We start from the raw sequence: 19,681 nt of genomic DNA on the forward strand, positions 1-19,681 counted from the left end.
GTTGCTAACTTCCAGGTGGCACCTGGCGACCCATTGCTCAAACTGTGCTCAAAACCACCCAAATCACTTCCTCTGGAGAAAAGGGCTGCTTGGGAGAGCGGATTCTGTGGGATTATATCTGCCTGTAGTCCCACCCCTCCCCTCCCTAAGCCTCCCAAGCCCCACCCTCATAAGAAGGGACTGCCTGAAGAAGCCAGGGAGGCTCCTATGCCTTGGGCGTTCTTCAAACTATGTAAAAGGCACTTGCTCAGGTGGTAGGACCATATTGTCATGGAATGGCTCAGGAAAGTGTGTTAACAGAGATTCTGAGACTGAAGGCTGTCCTACAACCTTTAGCATACGCTATCTGTTTGCAGTATGTACTACCTTGCCCTCACTGCATTGCATTCTGCTTATGGAATACTATTTTCTGAAAAACAAAGTTCAAGTCCAGGGGCACTTTTAAGACCAAAGTCTTATTTGGTCAACTTCAGAGAGAGCCAGTTTGGTGTAGTGGTTAGGGGTGTGGACTTCTAATCTGGTGAGCTGGGTCGATTCTGCACTCCCCCACATGCAACCAGCTGGGTGACCTTGGGCTCACCATGGCACTGATAAAACTGTTCTGACCGGGCAGTGATATCAGGGCTCTCTCAGCCTCACCCACCTCACAGGGTGTCTGTTGTGGGGAGAGGAAAGGGAAGGCAACTGTAAGCTGCTTTGAGCCTCCTTCGGGTAGAGAAAAGCAGCATATAAGAACCAATACTTCGGGCCATTTCGCACGGCTTCAAAATAGCACAATGGTTGCTAATTGGAAACGCTACTAATTTGCCATAACCCACGACGTCGTAGACAATCTGCAACAATCCTGAAACCGACCCGCAAAAAGCGCTTCGTTGTAGCGCTTTCAGGGGAATCCAGAAAAGTGGATTCACCCTCCGGATAGCGATACACTCCTGCAACCAATCTGCAACAATAGCGCTAAAGACCTGTGCGTTACCATTGTTGCGGGTTCTTCAAAGTCCCTCCTCCTGAGCCTGTCCTCCAAACTTCCGGCGAAGCGATCGCCATTTTTTTTTCTCCGAGCGAGCGGGGATAAACGCACCAGCGAGCCTCTTTCTGTTTAGAGGCTTCCCTGGCTTCAGTCCTTCACCTTTAGTCACTAAGCACAAACCACATAAAAGCCCGTTTGCTGAAATAAAGTCCCTTTATTTTTTACACATTAATTCAGCCGAAAATCGGGCCCGTGAGAGGGGGGGGGGATTTTTTTTTTATCACTCGAGGCAGCGTGCCAACGATCATACAATCAAACGACAGCTCACATTAGGCAGCTGGATGGGTCTCTCCGTTGCAACGAATCTACCTAGATTCGTTGCTATGGGTCTGTTTTTTTTTTTTTTTAAACCTTTCTTAAAGGGAAAGGGGCTGTTTGGGAGCATGCTAACGGCTGCCCATTGGCTGCTTGACGGCCAGGGGCGGGACGAGCTTGGCAATAGCGCTTCCTTTCTAGCGATTTCTGCCGAGACCGGAAGCCTGTGGGAAACGCTAAAAAACGCAACTGATTCCACTACAAAGGCAGGTATGCATAACGACGAATTCCACTATTTTAAATGGCGATTTTTCATTCCGCAAACAATTTGCAACAAAGATCCCCGTGCGAAAAGGCCCTTCTTCTTCAGTAGTAGCAGGGCTCTCTCAGCCTCACCCACCTCACAGGTTGTCTGTTGTGGGGAGAGGAAAGGGAAGGTGACTGTAAGCCGCTTTGAGACTCCTTTGACATACAAGAACCAACATTTCTTCTTCTTCATGCACGCACATAAAAGCTGGTATCTCAAATAAAACTTTGCTGGTCTTCAAGATGCCCCTGGACTCAGATTCTTTTCTGCTGCTTCACACCAACATGGCAGCCCACCTGAATCCATTTTTTGCATGGCTTGGCCTATTATGTTTAATATTTTATGCTTCATTTCAAATTTCCATAATTCTCATCCTACTGAAATGGCTATTAGATGCCTCAGCTGCTTGATTGTATTGATTTACACTGGGTAATCCACCATGGAAAAAGCAGACTACAAATAAAATAAAAATAAAAGAAGCCCTGAGAAAAGCACCCTGTCTTTTTAACAGAACCTTGGTGGGATGTTCACAGAATCACAGAGTTGGAAGGGGCCACAAAGGCCATCTAGTCCAACCCCCTGCTCAACGCAGGATCAGCCCAAAGCATCCTAAAGCATCCAAGAAAAGTGTGTATCCAACCTTTGCTTGAAGACTGCCAGTGAGGGGGAGCTCACCACCTCCTTAGGCAGCCTATTCCACTGCTGAACTACTCTGACTGTGAAAAAAAATTATCCTGATATCTAGCCTATATTGTTGTACTTGTAGTTTAAACCCATTACTGCGCATCCTTTCCTCTGCAGCCAACGGAAAGAGCATCCTGCCCTCCTCCAAATGACAACCTTTCAAATACTTAAAGAGGGCTATCATGTCCCCTCTCAACCTCCTTTTCTCCAGGCTGAACATTCCCAAGTCCCTCAACCTATCTTGGATGCTTTAGGATGCTTAGGGCTGATCCTGCGTTGAGCAGGGGGTTGGACTAGACGGCCTGTATGGCCCCTTCCAACTCTATGATTCTATGATTCTATGACTCCAGGGAATGGTAGAGGACAGGAAGGCCAGGAGGGTCATTGTCATTGGGGTCGAAATGGGTCGGTCACGACTTCACACCTAACAACAACATTGTCTGATCCCAGAGAATAGCATTCAGCCACATACACCCCAGGGATACAGTTGTGGTACAATTTCTATAACTCATGCGCACAGTTTATTGTGTTGTTCTGGACAATCCTGGTGACAATCTACAGCTCTCCTTTTCTTCCCCATTGCTGCTTTCCTGTAGCTCTATCCCTTTGAACACCTGCTAATGTTTTCTGTTAAGCTATATACGTCAACATTGATTTTTGTGCGGTTTACTGTCATTTTTAAACCATCCATCATACTCCAATTAGGTGCTGAGTTAGTGGTTCCAAAGTACAGTATCTGCTATCAAAGAACATCCCGTTAATTATGGTATTTTCTGTGTGAACACTTTCAGATACCTCCTGGCTCAGGGTAATTTTCTCATTCGACACAAAGGGCCAACATGTTGGCTCTCCACTAAAGGTAGGGGCTATGGCGCACTGCATGGAACATCTCGTCTTGCATAAATGTCCAAGTGCAACTCCCGTAGCAGAAATAGGAGCCGCCTATCAATGTTCAAGTCTGCTGATTTTTGCCATAGGCACTGCCTATCTATAGAATGAATTCTGCGGCCAAATCAACAAATGCAACGTAAACCTTCTTAGGGCCATTTATCCCTGAATAGGCCAATTGCTGAAGTATCTAAAATTGGTCAATGCTACTAAGACCCTTTCTGAAGCCAGCTTGATGTGGGTATAAAATATAATTTTCATCTACCCATTCCTCCAGCTTAATCAGTAAGTACTTGCTGTACAGTTTTGCTGCTGTATCCAACAGACTAATAGGCCTGTAATTCTTTGGAGCTGATTTGTCCCCTTTTTTGAAAATGGACATGACAATGCTAAGTTTCCATCCAACGGGGGTTTGTCCTGTGTTGTTAATTTGCGAGAAGGCTTTTGCTAGTACAGGAGACCACCATGATGGAAAGGCTTTATAAAGATCTGCAGGGATGACATCTTCCCCTGGGGAATTACCAGATGTCAGTGAGGAGTTCAGGCCTTTGATTTCAGCCTTTGAAACTGTGGGCCAAACTGGAAGATCTATTAGATCAGAAGGGATCTGTTGTAAATGTGACGTTGCTATTGGGGGCGAGGCTAAATGGGCTCCAATGACCTTGCTGAAATGCAAAGCCCAATCTTTAGCTGGTATTTGAGCCTCCTGGCGATGGGACCAGGTGTTTAAACTATTTGAGACTAGAGCCCAAAAGTGTGATTCTTTTTTCTCAGAAACCGCCCGGTCTAATTCTTTCCATAAAAGCATGTTCAAGCTTTTTTTGTTTAATTAATTTTTTGTATTGTGATCTTAAATACAAAAGTTGGGGCATCCAGAGCTCATTAGTATGACTCCTTGCTGTTCTCACTGTGGGTTATATTTTTTGAGAGAGTTTTGCACTCTTGATCAAACCAACCGTTATTTGAATATGATGAAGGTTTCATTGGTCTGTTATTAGCAAGAAACAGTTTTAGGAGAGTAGTAATAGCTTCGCAGATTTGGATAGCAACATTATCTGACTGAAGGATAGCATGCCTCAATGATTCCATTTCTGGGTTGGCAAAAAATTGGAAGAATTTGGATTGAAGCTGGTCGGACCATTTGAGTCTTGTAGAACAGCAGTCCCCAACCTTTTCCAGGTTGAGGACCGATTCTGGGGGTGGGGGAGAGCCGGTGGCCCGGGTGGCGTGCATGCGTGGCAAGCGTGCACGTGCGGAGCTGCCGTGCAAATGTGCATGTGTGTAGCTACTGCGCAAACTCTCATGCACGGAGGTACCGTGCATGCACGTTTACATCCCCCCGCAGGGCACAAACACGAGTGTGTGGCTGCGCAAATGCGCATGTGCAGAAATTCCGAGCATGCACGTTTGCGCCCCGCTAGTGGGACATGCACATGCGCGTTTGTGCAGCGCTTTCACACACGCGTGTTTGTGCCCTGCCGGCATGCTGGCGGCCCGGTACCGAGGCCTTTGCTGCCCGATGCCAGGCCGCAGACTGGGGGTTGGGGACCACTGTCCTTGAACATGAAGAAGGTCCCAGGCTCAACTTTTCTAGTTTAAAAAGGTCAGGGAAAGACCCCGTGAAAGACCTGAACTCAGAAGAGACAATACTGACTTTGTTAGACCAATGGCATGAATATAATGCAGCTTCAAGTGTTCATAAACCACATCAACTGGTTGCCAGCTTTGGATTGGGACACACCTGGATACTTTGGGTATAGAGCTGGGAGTGAGAGGGACTTGGGTTGGGGAACGACCTCAGTGCATTATAATGCTCCAAGGCAGCCACTTTCCCCAGTCTGGAGATTGAGCTGTGATTCCAGGGGACCCCCAGATCCCACCTGGAGACTGGCACCCCTAACTGGTGGCCCCAGTTCAAATGAGAAACAGCATACCAGCAGGAGGAAGTTAATTTCATAGATTCTGATAGCCTCCCAGTGCTGATAATGAACACTCAGGCTGTTAGCAAGCCCATACATTTCCCCCAGCAGGGCAGATATTGCCTCAGGTGGGCTGATTGACAGGAGGCTGGTTGGTTACTTATTCCTTATTTGTTATTCATGAAAGCATTCAACCAACAATATTTAAAAGAGACCTGAACCCCAAAATAAGGTTTGGACTACCACATGCCTTATACCCCATATTCAGGGGACTTCCCACTCCAAGGGGATATGTGCTGTTTCTTGGTCTAAAGCCCGGCCCTTGGGCCAACTGCTACAAAGTGGGGTGCTGTTGTGTATGCAAAGCAGCAGAGGGCTGAGCTTGGGGTTTGGGGCAGGATCCAAGCAGCCCCGCAGGACAGCCAATGAACTGCCAGGTCCCCAACTGCAGGGTCCAATGAGTCTAAATCAATCAGGCTCCGCTAATCCCATCAAGGCTCAGCCAAGGGTGTGTCTACCTCTGCCCCTGTGTATATATTTGGGGGCTTGTCCAGGCAAGTCCCCAGTCAGCGAAGTTACTTCTAACCTGGAATCACTTGAACAAATAAAAGAGCTGAAATGCAAGACTGCGCCTCGTTTCTTCCCTACTGAACCCACTGTACAACAGGTGCCCCCAGGACAGTCGCACTGGTGCCATGCTGCACCTCAAAACAATCTTTGGACCTCCCCAAATGACACTTCCCCACACCCCAGAGAGAATAGGACTGCTTGGTTGTCCTTTCCTTCCAGCTCTAGGGCAGTGGTCCCCAACCTTTTTCGGGCCGGGGACCGGGCGGAGGGAGAGCGGGAGGCCCGGGGACTGGGGGGGAGGGACGTGTGGGTGCTGGCGTGCGGGCTGGCACAAATGCACAGGCGCAGCAGTGTTTGTGCTTGCTGGCGCAGACAGCTCACCCCCCACAGCGCGGTGCTTGATGCGCCACGGGGGGATGGAGGAGTGGGCACAAACACGCAGGCATGGCAGCTCCGCGCCTGTGAGTTTGCACCTGCGGGCACCCGCTCCTCCTTCCCTGCAGCACGGCGCTCACTGCACCAGGGCCTGGGAGCAATCGGCTGCCAGAGTGGCCCATCGCTCCTGGCACAGTGAATGCCATGCCATGGGGGGGAGGGAGGCGCACCTGCTGGCGTGCCGGCACCCACCCTTCCCTCCCACTGCTGCCCGGTACCGAGGGCTCCACGGCCCGGTACTGGTTCGCGACCTGGGGGTTGGGGAAGACTGTTCTAGGGGAAGGGGAGGAATAGGTTGGACTCCACTTCTTGTGAAACACTATGTTATTTTGATGTGCTACTTTGTAGTCTTAAAATATCTTTAAATATACTTTTCCAAATGCTTTTCCAAACAGTGATTCTGTTGGTTTTCAGTGACCAGTGGGACCCATGGAAGGGGCAGTTTTAGGCTCTTCCCCTAGTGTAAGAAAGAGGGCCTGAACTCCTCACAGTGGCAAGGGCGGGGGGGACGGCTAGGCAGCAGGGAACTCTACCTCTACCAGTGGGTCTGATGGTCCTGGCCTGTGTACATGGCATCCATTTTAAACTCAGCTGAGTGACATACAGTGTGATCCTAAAAAGCTCTACTAATTCAATGGGGTTACTCCCAAGAAAGTGTCTTTAGACTGCACTAATAGCGATCGAACTCAAATACTTTGGCCCCCTCATGAGAAGGAAGGACTCCCTGGAGAAGAGCCTAATGCTGGGAGCGATCGAGGGCAAAAGAAGAAGGGGACGACAGAGAATGAGGTGGCTGGATGGAGTCACTGAAGCAGTGGGTGCAAACTTAAATGGACTTCGAGGAATGGGAGAGGACAGGAAGGCCTGGAGGATCATTTTCCATGGGGTCACGATGGGTTGGACATGACTTCACAACTAACAACAACAACAATAGCAATCGAAGCTTGGAAAAGCCGGTTTTGTTCTTTTGGAACACGACATGATCTAGCTTTTTTGCTCTAGTTCTATTTTAATGGTTTACTACGGGGAAGGTTGGGATGTTAAAATAGCCCTGGAACCAGTGGGCTGTGACAAAAATGTCTTGTAACTTTAAAAAAGGATTAGTGTGTAGGAATTAAGCTTGGTAAAAGGCTGTGACTCAGGGGCAGAACATCTGCTTGGCACGCAGAAGGTCCCCAGTTCAATCTCCAGCTAAAAAGGGCCAGGCAATTGGTGATGTGAGAGGCCTCTTTGCCTGAGACCCTGAGAGCCACTACCTGCCTGGGCAAGCAGTTTGGCCCTTGACAGACCAAGTGTCTGATTGCATATACTGCTGCTTTATTTGTATGCAAAAGGAAGCAGAAGTGTTTTTGAGGCAGGAAGGGAACAAAGGTCACCTAGCAAGGCCTCACTTCAAGAAGGTCATAGATAAAATTGAAAGGGTACAGAGGAGAGCGACGAGGATGATCTGGGGCCAAGTCCTATGAAGATAGGTTGAGGGACTTGGGAATCCTCGTCACTATCCTCTGTACCCTTTCAATTTTATATACGTCCTTCTTGAAGTGAGGCCTCCAGAACTGCACACAGTACTCCAGGTGTGGTCTGACCAGTGCCGTATACAATGGGACTATGACATCTTGTGATTTTGATGTGATGTCCCTGTTGATACAGCCCAAAATGGCATTTGCCTTTTTTACTGCTGCATCACACTGCCTGCTCATGTTTAGTTTACAATCCACAAGTACCCCAAGGTCTCATTCACACACAGTGTTACCTAGAAGTGTATCCCCATCCAGTAGGCATGCTTTTCATTTTTCTGACCCAGATGCAGAACTTTACACTTATCTTTATTAAATTGCATCTTGTTCTCATTTACCCATTTTTCCATTGTGTTCAGATCTCGTTGAACTCTGTCTCTATCTTCTGGAGTATTTGCCAGTCCTCCCAATTTGGTGTCATCTGCAAACTTGATGAGTAGTCCCTCCACCCCCTCATCTAGATCATTAATAAATATGTTAAAAAGTACCGGACCGAGCACCGAACCCTGAGGTACCCCGCTACTCACCTCCCTCCAGTCTGATGAAACACTGTTGAAACCAACTCTTTGAGTGCGGTTCTCTAACCAATTACCTATCCACCTAACTATCTGAAAATCCAGATTGCAGTCCTTCAATTTATCCATCAGAACATCATGGGGAACCTTATCAAAAGCTTTACTAAAATCCAAGTAAATGACATCAACCAAATTTCCATGATCAAGCAAACCTGTCACTTGGTCAAAAAAGGAAACCAGGTTGGCCTGGCAGGACCTGTTGGAGACAAATCCATGCTGACTTCCTTGGACCACCAAATTGTCCTCCAGATGTTTGCAGATCGCTCCCTTTAATATCTGCTCCATTATCTTCCCCACAACAGAGGTCAGACTCACTGGTCTATAGTTTCCCGGGTCATCCATCCTCCCTTTCTTGAAGATCGGCATAACATTTGCTCTCTTCCAGTCCTCCGGGACATCTCCAGTCCTTAAAGAGGTCCCGAAGATGATGGACAAGGGTTCTGGAAGTTCTCCGGAAAGTTCTTTGAGCACTCTCGGGTGCATTTCATCCGGCCCAGGAGATTTGAACTCATCCCGTGCAGCTAAATGCCTCTCGACAACCTCTCTATCCATGTCAACCTGCCACCCAGACACTATCCTTTGGCTACGGCCATCTCTTTGACCTGTGAGAAAAAACAGATGTAAAATAGGCGCTAAGCCTTTCTGCTTTCTCTGCATCTTCCGTTAGAGTTTGTCCATCCGCACCCAACAGTGGGCCTCCTTTACTTTACGTTTGCTCCTCACATAACTGAAAAATCTTTTCTTGTTACAATGGGCTTCCCTGGCCAATCTTAGCTCACTCTCAGCTTTGGCCTTTCTGATGATTGATCTACAGTGCCTAGTAACCTGTAGGTACTCTTCTTTAGAGCTCTGTCCTTCCTTCCATTTACTAAACATTTTCCTTTTCTTTCTTAGTTCCTCTTGAAGTTCTCTGTTCATCCAAATAGGCTTCTTAGAGCTCCTGCAGTGTTTTCTTCTTTCTGGGATAGACATTGATTGAGCATGCAATAGCTCTTGTTTGAGTAGTGCCCACCCTTCACATGCTCCCTTCCCTTCCAGCATTCTCATCCATGGTATGACACTCATCATGTCTCTGGGTTTATTAAAGTTTGCCCTACGAAAATCCAACATCCGCATCTGGATACAAGCTTCCTTGCCTCCCCATCTGAAAAGAAATTCTATGAGGACATGGTCACTTCCCCCCAGGGTCCCCACCTCCTTCACCTCATCCACCAACTCTTGCCTGTTGGTCAGTATTAAGTCCAGTATGGCTGAACCTCTTGTGGGTTCATCTACCATTTGATAAATGAAATTGTCAGCCAGGCAGGTCAGAAAGTTGCATGACTGAGGACGCTTCGCAGAGTTTGTTTCCCAGCACATATTTGGGAAATTGAAGTCACCCAAGATGACAAGGTTCTGCTGCTTGGATATTTTCTCAAGCTGCTCACAAAGTGCAGCATCCACATCCTCTCATTGGTCAGGCGGTCGGTAGCAGACACCAACCACCACACTGTTTGTTTTCCCCTCGCTTATTTTCACCCTGATGCTTTCCACTGTAGACTTACTCTCCTTCACTAGAATTTCCTGACAGGTAAGCCCTTTCCTCACATACAGTGCCACTCCTCCACCTCTTCAATCTATTCTGTTTTTTCTCAACAGTTTATATCCATCCACTATTACATTCCAGTCATGAGAATCATTCCACCAAGTTTCTGTGATGCCTACTAGATCATACCTTTCCATCAGCATGAGAAGTTCCAGCTCTTCCTTCTTATTGCCCATGCTTCAGGAGTTAGTATAAATGCATCTGAATCCTTTTACTTTTGGTTCCCTATGAACTGGCCTTGCCGGTTGGTCTGCCCCCGATCGGTCTCCTTCCTTACACTCCGTATGTTGATCATCTCCTTCCCCTTGTGGCTTCAGTTTAAAGCTCTCCTGATGAATCTCCACAGGTTCCTGCCAAACACATTCTTCCCCAGCTTCGATAAGTGCAGTCCATCAGGTGCTAGTAGGCCTTCCTCAAGAAAGCCTATCCCATGGTCCCAGAAACCAAATCTCTCCCGCTGGCACCAAGTACGCAGCCACTGATTCACCTCCATTATCTTCCTCTCCCGATGCATTCCTCTTTCCTTGACAGGCAAGATTGAAGAGAATACCACTTGTGCCCCCATTCGCTTGAGCTTCCTCCCCAGATCTTGATAATCTTTTTTAATAGGAGCGATGGTATTCATGGACATGTCATTCATTCCCACATGGACCATCACAAATGGGTAGCAACCCGTAGATTTGAGGAGTTTGGGCAGCCGTTCTGAAACGTCTTTAATTTTCGCCTCTGGCAAGCAACATACCTCTCAGGTTAGGGGGTCGGGCCCAGCCACATGGTGATCCTTTCCTCTTAGCAAGGAGTCTCCAATTACCAGTACTCTCCTTTTTTTTTTTCTGAACTCCATTTCCTTCTGTCCCCATGGCCTCTTCAGTTTGGTGTAGTGGTTAGGAGTGCGGACTTCTAATCTGGCATGCCGGGTTCGATTCTGCGCTCCCCCACATGCAACCAGCTGGGTGACCTTGGGCTCGCCACGGCACTGATAAAACTGTTCTGACCGGGCAGTGATATCAGGGCTCTCTCAGCCTCACCCACCCCACAGGGTGTCTGTTGTGGGGAGAGGAATGGGAAGGCGACTGTAAGCCGCTGTGAGCCTCCTTCGGGTAGGGAAAAGCGGCATATAAGAACCAACTCTTCTTCTTCTTCTTCTTTGTCTTAGACTTTGTTTTGGGACCTCTTCCCTCGTTGATACTTGCACCTCCTCTACAAGGGCCTGAAATCTATTCTGGAGCTCCAAAGGCCCCGAAAACCATCTCGCTGTACGCCGTTGAGTCTTTTTTCGAACTGTCTGCAGACGCTCCGTAATGAGGTCAATCCCCTTATCCCCTTCAGGACTGGTTGTATCTTCTTTATTCCGAGTTGCACAGCTCTGGTCTATGAACTCCTCCCCTTTCTTACTTTGGGTCAGAGTAATAATGCTGTCTTCTAATCCCCTAATCCTTTCCTCCAAAAGTCTTACCACCTTACACTTGGGACAGATGTAGTCCATCTTGTCTTCTGGGAGGAAGGCAATCATGTCACACTCACTGCAGATGATGGGATGAGCGTCCTGGAGGTCCATTGTAACTTGTTGGCAGTGCAAGTACTAGGGAAATATAATTTACTGATTCTAATTGCTAGGCCAAGAACCTCAGGTCAAGAGCCCTTTGTCTCTCGCCCTTTGGCTCATGCCAAAGGCTCGGGCCCCTGGCAAGGAGCAGCCCTTTTTAATCCTCCCAGCAATCACCCAGGAATCACCTCACTCAGCACAACAATAGCCTTACCTGGTCAGCAGCAACACTCCCCAGTAGCTCTCTCCACATGCTCTCAGTTGTCTGAGCTCTGGGAGGTCTCCTTTTGAGGTGGTTCACAGGTATGCGTCCCCGCCATTCCCAACCTTGGAAAAGCCCCCCGGGGATCCGAGGGTCATCCCTCCCGGGGTAGACGAGTGGGCCATTCGGGTCCAAGAGGCATGGGGGGAGGTAACCGATGCCTTGTCCAAAGCCAAGGCTGATTTCAAGAAATGGGCTGACCGTAAGCGGCAGCCTGCCCCGACCTATGCGGCAGGGGACAAAGTCTTCATCTCCACCAAGCATCTTAAGAACCAGAGACCATGCAAAAAACTGAGTTATCAGTACATGGGCCCCTTTAAGGTTACTGAGGTATTAAACGAGGTGACCATCAAGGTTGAACTCCCCGCGGCGTACCAAAAGGTGCACCCGGTCTTTCACGTCAGTCTAGTGAAAAAGGCGGGCGCCCCAGACAATTGGCACCCCAAGTCTCCACCGCCGCCGCCAGTCATGGTGGGGGAGGACACGCACTATGAGTTACCAGACATTGTGGACTCGTGATTCCTGCGCAAACAGTTATAGTACTTGGTGTCCTGGAAAGGGTTCCCTGACTCTGACAATGAATGGGTCAATGCCGAGGACGTGGCCACCCCCTCCCTCCTCCACAAGTTCCACTCCCGGTTCCCAGATAAACCGGGACCACCGCCGGTCGCGGCGGGAGGATGAGAGTAGGATGGGGCTCTAAGGGAAGCGGAGTGTCATGAACCCCGATTCATGCCAGCTAAGTTTCGTTTCCTTGCAAGCCTCTTTGCTTCTCACCAGCCTGGCCGAACCAAGGCCATAAACCAATAAATCTGCCCACAAGCTTCTAGCCTCCCTTCCATTTCCCAGCGGGAGTTTTCCGTTGCTGATACATCCATCTCACTATAAGTGTCCTTGCAGAGACCCTCTGTCTCAGCAATGTGGCAACAACCTAGATAAGTTTCCGGGCCATCTGGTCGCTTGGGAATCAGCTCACCTTTGCTGCCCTCCCGCTCTCCCGCCAAAAGGCCTATGTATCCCCTTCCCTTATGTGATGGGCTCTATATCTGCCCTGGGTTTTCTATTGTTCTTTGTTATTATCAAGATCTTTGCTTAGGAAGATCTTGGCTTGCTTTAGCGTTCTGTGGACTCTGTCAAATAAAGCTCTCTTTGGATTCACAACTGGCTGTTGGATCTTGGATGTGCCTTTATCACGGACTCTGCAGGCTAGGCTCAGCCTGGTTCCTGACAGTCCACATATTGCTGGAGCCTAGCTTGTATGATTTTGAGCATATCTTTTCTAGCATGAGAAATGAGTGGTAGTTGGAACATTCTTTGGCATTGCTCTTCTTTGCAATTGGAATATAGACTGACCTTTTCCAATCCTGTGGCCACTCTTGAGTTTTCCAAATTTCCTGGCATATAGAGTGTGGTGGGTGGTGCTATCCAGGTGGTGTCCAAGACACAAGAATCTCTTGTCCAGCCAGCTCTTCCGCTCCAGTGGGCCAATCTGGACGCGCCCAGCAAAGCTGGCCACGTCCAGATTGGGCTGCCCCCTGGAGCAGCTGCCTCCACCATCCAGCCCACCTTAGCGCCATAACACCGGTGGCCCACAGCTCCAGCATGGCCCAGCAGCTTGGCCGCTGCCAAGGATTCGACAAATGCCACAGAGCCCAGCACTGGTAGCCCCTCGCCGCCAGTGTGCTGCCCTAGCCTGGCACACGCAGGGTTAGTTCAAGGGCAAGCACGGTTACAAAGTCAAGCAAGTTCAAAGTGCATACCAGAGAGTAGTCAAAAGTCCAGTCCGGGTCTTATCAGGAATTGCTAGTGGAGAACCGAAAGAGTTGTCGTTTATCTTTACCAAGGTCAAGCCGGGAATCTGTGGAGCATTCAATCAAAGCATAGTCTAGTCGGGTGAAGCAGGGTCAAGCCGGGAATCAGTCAAGCAGAGCTTCACTGAAGCGTCGGGGAGCAGGAAACCAGTCAAGGTAACCGGTGGACATGTGCACAAAGTTGCAGCCACACTGGGAAGCACTTCGGCTGTGCTTAAGAACAAGCTGAGCTGTCACACCAAGTGGCTGCACCTGGCACTCAGCCTTCCTCCGATGAATGAGCCCCACCAGAGCCCAACCTAGCCTGTTGCTGTAGTCTAGGCCGAGCACTTTGCCTGCGTGTTGCTAACGTTGTCCTCCTGCATTCCCTTCTGTGCTCTGGAGATGAGTCTGGGCTGTTCAGGGGTGTTGCTGCAGGCTGAGGTAATGCTGGTGCAGAGGGCATGGTGCTTGTCCGGCTGGGACCTGGTTGTGGCTCCCTATCGGGACTTGCCTCTAAGCAGCACCCTGCTGCTTTGCTCCAGCTCCTCCACCTCTTCCTCCGAGAGAGCTGGCAGAATGAGCTCAGGCCGTGGTGCAGAGGCACCCTCTGGAGACGGGGCCATGACACCCAGACCCTTTGCTGCTGCCGAAAAACACCACCCCACATGAGGCCCATTGTTGCCTGCCAGCCCACTCTGCCAAAGGCCACCCCCTCAGCCCCAACTCATGCCCAACCAATGGCCACCAGCAGCAGCTGCCCTTTAAATCCTGCCCATCCCACGTCACCTCCGGCACTGCCGCCGGTGGACACCGCTCCACCTTGTGCGCCCCCTGGGGGGGGGTTCCCCATTCCCCTTTGTGTGCTGAACCCGCGCTGACACCGTCACTAGCTGTGGGACACCGCAGAGCTCAGCACCGCCCGCTCCTCCTTCCAGGGATCGTGCACGGCGCCCCACTGAGCACCCGGGCAGACACTATCGCCGACCCTTCGTCACTGCTAAAAAACACCGCCCCGCGTGGGGCTCGGCTCAGCAGCCCGCTCTGCCAAGTGCTGCCCCCTCGGCCCCGACTCACCCTTGACGGCCATCAGCCGCACCCACGCGGGAAGTGCTGCCCATCCCCCGTCGCCTCCTCCTCCCCTGGTGGTGGTCACCACTCCACGTTGCGCGCTCACCGGGGGATGGGCCCTTTCCCCTTCGCCTGCTGAAGCCACAATGATACGGTCGCCAGCCAGGAGGGGCCCTTCCCCCTTGCGCCTCTTTCAAAGCCGATTTTTTTTTTAATGGGCTTTGATGCTAGTTAGGAATATAATATTTTTTAAAGGACTCAGTTCATCAAATCGGCTAAACTTGAAGAAATAATACAATTGTTCAAAGTGGGGAACTGGATACCCAAGAAGTTCTGAGATAAATATAGCATTTTACTGAATATTTCCTACATAGTTGTACTAGATAAAAGCTTGTAGGGGTACCAAATTAGCAGCATACTTTGAAGTTTTGGCTCTTCCTTCCTTGTCAATTGGACAAAAGATTTTGGGTCTTGTCAGGTTATCTAGAATAACAAAACCATTGTAGGGCTATGTGAAATTTTATATCAGAGTCTGAAAGGGAAATTCTGGTGTTTCCCCTCCTCCTTTATGAGATTATATGAAGCTGTGGAAAGAATGATTAAGGAGTAAAAATAGTACAAAATAGTTACAGTGGTCTTATTTCATTCGGCCTTTTTTTGGGTTGGTGTAAGAATGTGTCAGCTACTGAGTTGCACGATATTTCTTCATGAGTGTGCTCAAGAGATCATCCAATGGCCTCCATTGTCTCCTGCCAACAAGCTGTAGTTTAATGAAAACAAGCCTCTAATAATTTGTATCTCTAATGTTCTGGGACAAACATAAAATCTGCCTGTCTGGGGAAAAAAAGAACGTGAAGCATTTGTTTGATTAGAGTGCCAAACTGGGTAAAGAAGAAACAAAATATTCTGTTTCCCCCCCTCCTGTTTTAATATACTGTAAACCTAGTCTTCATGTTGGGCAAGCCATCATTATTAGGTGAAGTTTTGATGACCTTGGCTGTAGAATGCTGTGGAAATTTATTTTCATTCCCGGACAGGACAAGTTCAAGACACCTTGTGACCCCAAAGATGGGACACCCCCATTCCTTTACAGGCTACACTGTTGTGGTGATGGTGAAGGTCTAGAAGGGAATGCTGGCTGATGGTATTGGAACCCCTGAGGGAAGATGGTGAGCCATCTTGGTGTAGTGGTTAAAAGTAGCAGCTTGTAAACTGGCGAGCTAGGTTTGATTCCCCTCTCCTCCACATGATGGGTGATCTTGGGCCCATCACAGTTCACTCAGAGCTCTCTCAGCCCTACCTACCTCACAGGACATGTTGTGGGGAGAGGAAGGGAAGACAGTTGTCAGCCACTTTGAGACACCTCCATGTATTAAGAGAGGGGTACAAAAACTAAGGGCCATTTCGCACCGGGATCCATGTAGCAAATTGTTTGCTGAACGAAAAATTGCCATTTTAAATAGTGGAATTCGTCGTTATGCATACCTGCCTTTGTAGTGGAATCCAGTTGCGTTTCTATCGTTTCCCACAGGGTTCCAGTTTCGGCAAAAATCGCTAGAAAGGAAGTGCTATTGCTGAGCTGTGTCCCACACCTGGCCATCAACCAGCCAATGGGCGACCGTTATCATGCTCCCAAACAGCCCCTTTCCCTTTAAGGAAGGTTTAAAAAAACAAAAACAAACGCCCGTTGCAACGAATATGCGTTGATTCGTTGCAACGGAGAGACCCATCCAGCTAACAGGTGATGTTTGAGCTGCCGTTTCATCGTTGCCATGCTCCCCCCCACGGGTGCGATTTTCGGCCGAAAACAGTGTGAAAAATAAAGTGAAAATAAACCAGCAAACGGGCCTCTGCGATGCTTGTGCTTGGTGACTTTATACAGAGGGACTGCAGCCGGGGAAGCCTCACTGGGTAAACGAAGGCTCGCTGGTGTGTTGATCTCCGCTTGCTCGGAGAAAAAAAAATTGCGATCGCTTCGCTGGAAGATCAGAGGAGAGAGCCGGGGCGAGGGACTTTGCAGAAACCGCAACAATGGTAACGCACAGAACTTTCCCGCTAGTGTTGCAGATTGGTTGCAGGAGTGTAGCGCTTTCCGGAGGGTGAATCCACTTTTTGGGATTTCCCTGAAAGCGCTACAACGAAGCGCTTTTTGCGGATCGGTTTCAGGAGTGTTGCAGATTGTCAACGACATTGTGCATAACGGCAAAACTGTAGCGATTTCAATTAGTAACCATTGTGCTATTTTGGATGAATGCGGAACGGCCCTAACTCTTCTTCCTCATCCTCTGAAGCTGCCTTTTTCTACAGGATAATTGATTTCAGTAGTCTAAACATCAGGTGTAATTCCAGGAGAACTGGAGGTTGGCAACTCTTCCTGAAGGCTCTCCCGCTGCAGTTGTTTTGAGATGAAGGTCTAAGGAGTACACTAGACAAAATACAAGGACGAGGGATATATCATCATTCTCCTAATGGCTTGTTTTATGCAGCAACAACTTCCCAGACCCACGAGGGATAAACATCCCATTTTACCCACCCCATACTAGTAAAGTACAACTCAGACCTCCCATGAAAACCAATCACATGGCTTGTTTGGCTCCATGAACCACTCATGGTGCTCAGGATCCAAGATGTTTTTAAAGAGAAAGAACAGCAGGCTTTTATTTATTTATAGCTGGAAATGCTTTTTCTTTAATATTTTAATTTTTGTTACATGAACCGGTAGGCTTTTACACCCTGCTTGTCTCTGCCCTTAGGAGTCTCAAAGGGCCTCCCCTTCCCACAGCTGGCAACTTGTGAGGTAGGTAAAGCCCAAGATCATGCAGCAGGCTTGATATGGAGGTGCTAGGAACTGAACTCAGCTCTCCAGATTTTAGCCAACCACTCTTAGACCATTTCCGCTCTGCGCCAGGCTACAGTCTGGAATTTGAGCCAGTGCTGGTTGCCCCACCTTTTCGTGCTCCCGCATGGGGAGTGTTTGGCCCGGTGTGCCTCGTCCACTCAAGACTTGTGCTCCCACACAGGAGCCCAGATAGTAAAGTTCGCTGTGTGGAAATCATCTTAACTACTACACCACCTTGGCTAGGGATGCCAGCCTCCTGGGGGGACCTGGGGATCCCCTAGAATTACAGCTCATCTCCAGACTACAGAGATTAGTTTTCCTGGAGAAAATGGCTGCTTTGGAGGGGGGACTCTGTAGCATTGTGCCCCACGGTGGTCTCTGTCCTCCCAAGACACCATCCTCCCTGCCTGGATCTGTCCATCCTACTCCCTTCTCCTGCTGGTGGCCAGTGGAGACCTGATAACCCTAAAGCTAGCTCTGTGTTGTATCCCAGCCTGTCCCTTCCTCTTGAATCCCACTTTAGGGTTGGGACCTGGGGATCCCCTGGAATTACAGTTCATCTCCAGACTACAGAGATTAGTTTTCCTGGAGAAAATGGCTGCTTTGGAGATGGGACACTCTGGCATTGTATCCCACTCATGTCTCTACCCAGCTTGGTTTCCACCTGCCAATGTCCAGGCATTTCCCAACCTGGATCTAGCAACCCTATATGCCCATCTGGCAACCCCAGATCACAGTGAAATCTGGAGTTTCGCCTAATAATAATTAACTTTCTCAAGCCTGTGCAAATTGCAAAGGTAGTAGAGCTTCCTGCTTCCAAGCTAAAGCCATTAGAGACACAGAACAAACTACAGATAAGCACACCCGGGTGTTGAGCAAGAATGGGAACAGAAGTCAGAAATTGCCATTTAAAGGAGGGGGGGGGGGCAAAGGGGAAATAAAATTTCATTCCTTGCTCCAAACATATACATTGGCTCTTCTCCAGATTGGGGGAGGGGGAGGGCTTTGGTGTTTCAAATTCACTGTGTTCAGTTTTTAAGATCCCTTAATCCCTTTCTTGTTTTGCCTGACCCTCCCTTCCATCTTGACTAATAACTGTGCTTCCAGGAATATACGGTGGCAGGAGTCCAAATATTTATTATCTTTACTGCCCCTGGAAATGCAGGGCAAATATTTCTAGCCATTTATCTTTTTTGGCCCTTGTTTTAGCTTGCTGAAATGCTTCTCAATTCATCTCACTCTAGGTTCCTTTCACTCTCCAATCTAGCTTCATGCCATCTTGGTAAATGTTATGTCCCTCACACACTTCACATTCTTTTCCCGTCAAGGAAAATTCTTTTCCCCCTTTGATGATGCAACTCAAATTCTAGAGCTGCCAGGTCCCCCGGCCACTGGTGGCAGATGCGAGATATGGTTGCCAACCTCCAGGTAGGGCCTGGAAATCTATTATAATTTATCTCCAGCCAATATAGATTAGAGTGGTGCACTTTGCCTTGGTTCGGTTGCTTTGGAAAAAGCACACCCTGGAAAAAAATGGCTGTTTTACCTGCCCCAAACTCCACCTCCCAATTCTCCAGGTATTTACTCACCCAGAGCCGGTCATCCTAGTGGCTGCCAGATCCAGGTTGTTGTTGTTTATTGAATTTATATACCACCATGATCACCATGGTGGTGATGGGTGGGTGATCACCATTATCGGGACAATGGGTGGTGATCACCATAATTGGAACAAAAATAAATCAATAATAAAAATTATTTTTATTAAAATTAAGTAAAGGTAAAGGTATCCCCTGTGCCAGCACTGAGTCATGTCTGACCCTTGGGGTGATGCCCTCCAGCGTTTTCATGGCAGACTCAATACGGGGTGGTTTGCCATTGCCTTCCCCAGTCATTACCGTTTACCCCCCAGCAAGCTGGGTACTCATTTTACCGACCTCGGAAGGATGGAAGGCTGAGTCAACCTTGAGCCGGCTGCTGGGATCGAACTCCCAGCCTCATGGGCAGAGCTTTCAGGCTGCATGTCTGCTGCCTTACCACTCTGCGCCACAAGAGGCCTCATTAAAATTACAGTATCTCATATACAATATTGAAACATTTAACTATAGTTAGCAGTTGTCTGGTCAATTGATCAGTTTCAGCGTGTTCTCCTCTGGGCATTTCTGATGGGGAGGTCTGATCAAGGCCCAGTAATGTTAATGGTTCACTGGTCCCAACCAGATTCCTGGATATTTGAGGGTGAAGTCTGGGAAGGACAAGGATCTCAGTGGAGTACAATGCCATGAAGCCCACCCTCCAAAGCAGCCATTTTCTCCAGGGGAACTGATCTCTCTAGTCTAGAGATGAGCTGTGATTCTGTGGAAACCCCTGGCCCCACTGGGAGGCTGGCATCCCTACTCCATTTACATGAC

Source organism: Paroedura picta, chromosome 11 (assembly GCF_049243985.1).
Source record: "Paroedura picta isolate Pp20150507F chromosome 11, Ppicta_v3.0, whole genome shotgun sequence".
NCBI lineage: Eukaryota > Metazoa > Chordata > Lepidosauria > Squamata > Gekkonidae > Paroedura > Paroedura picta.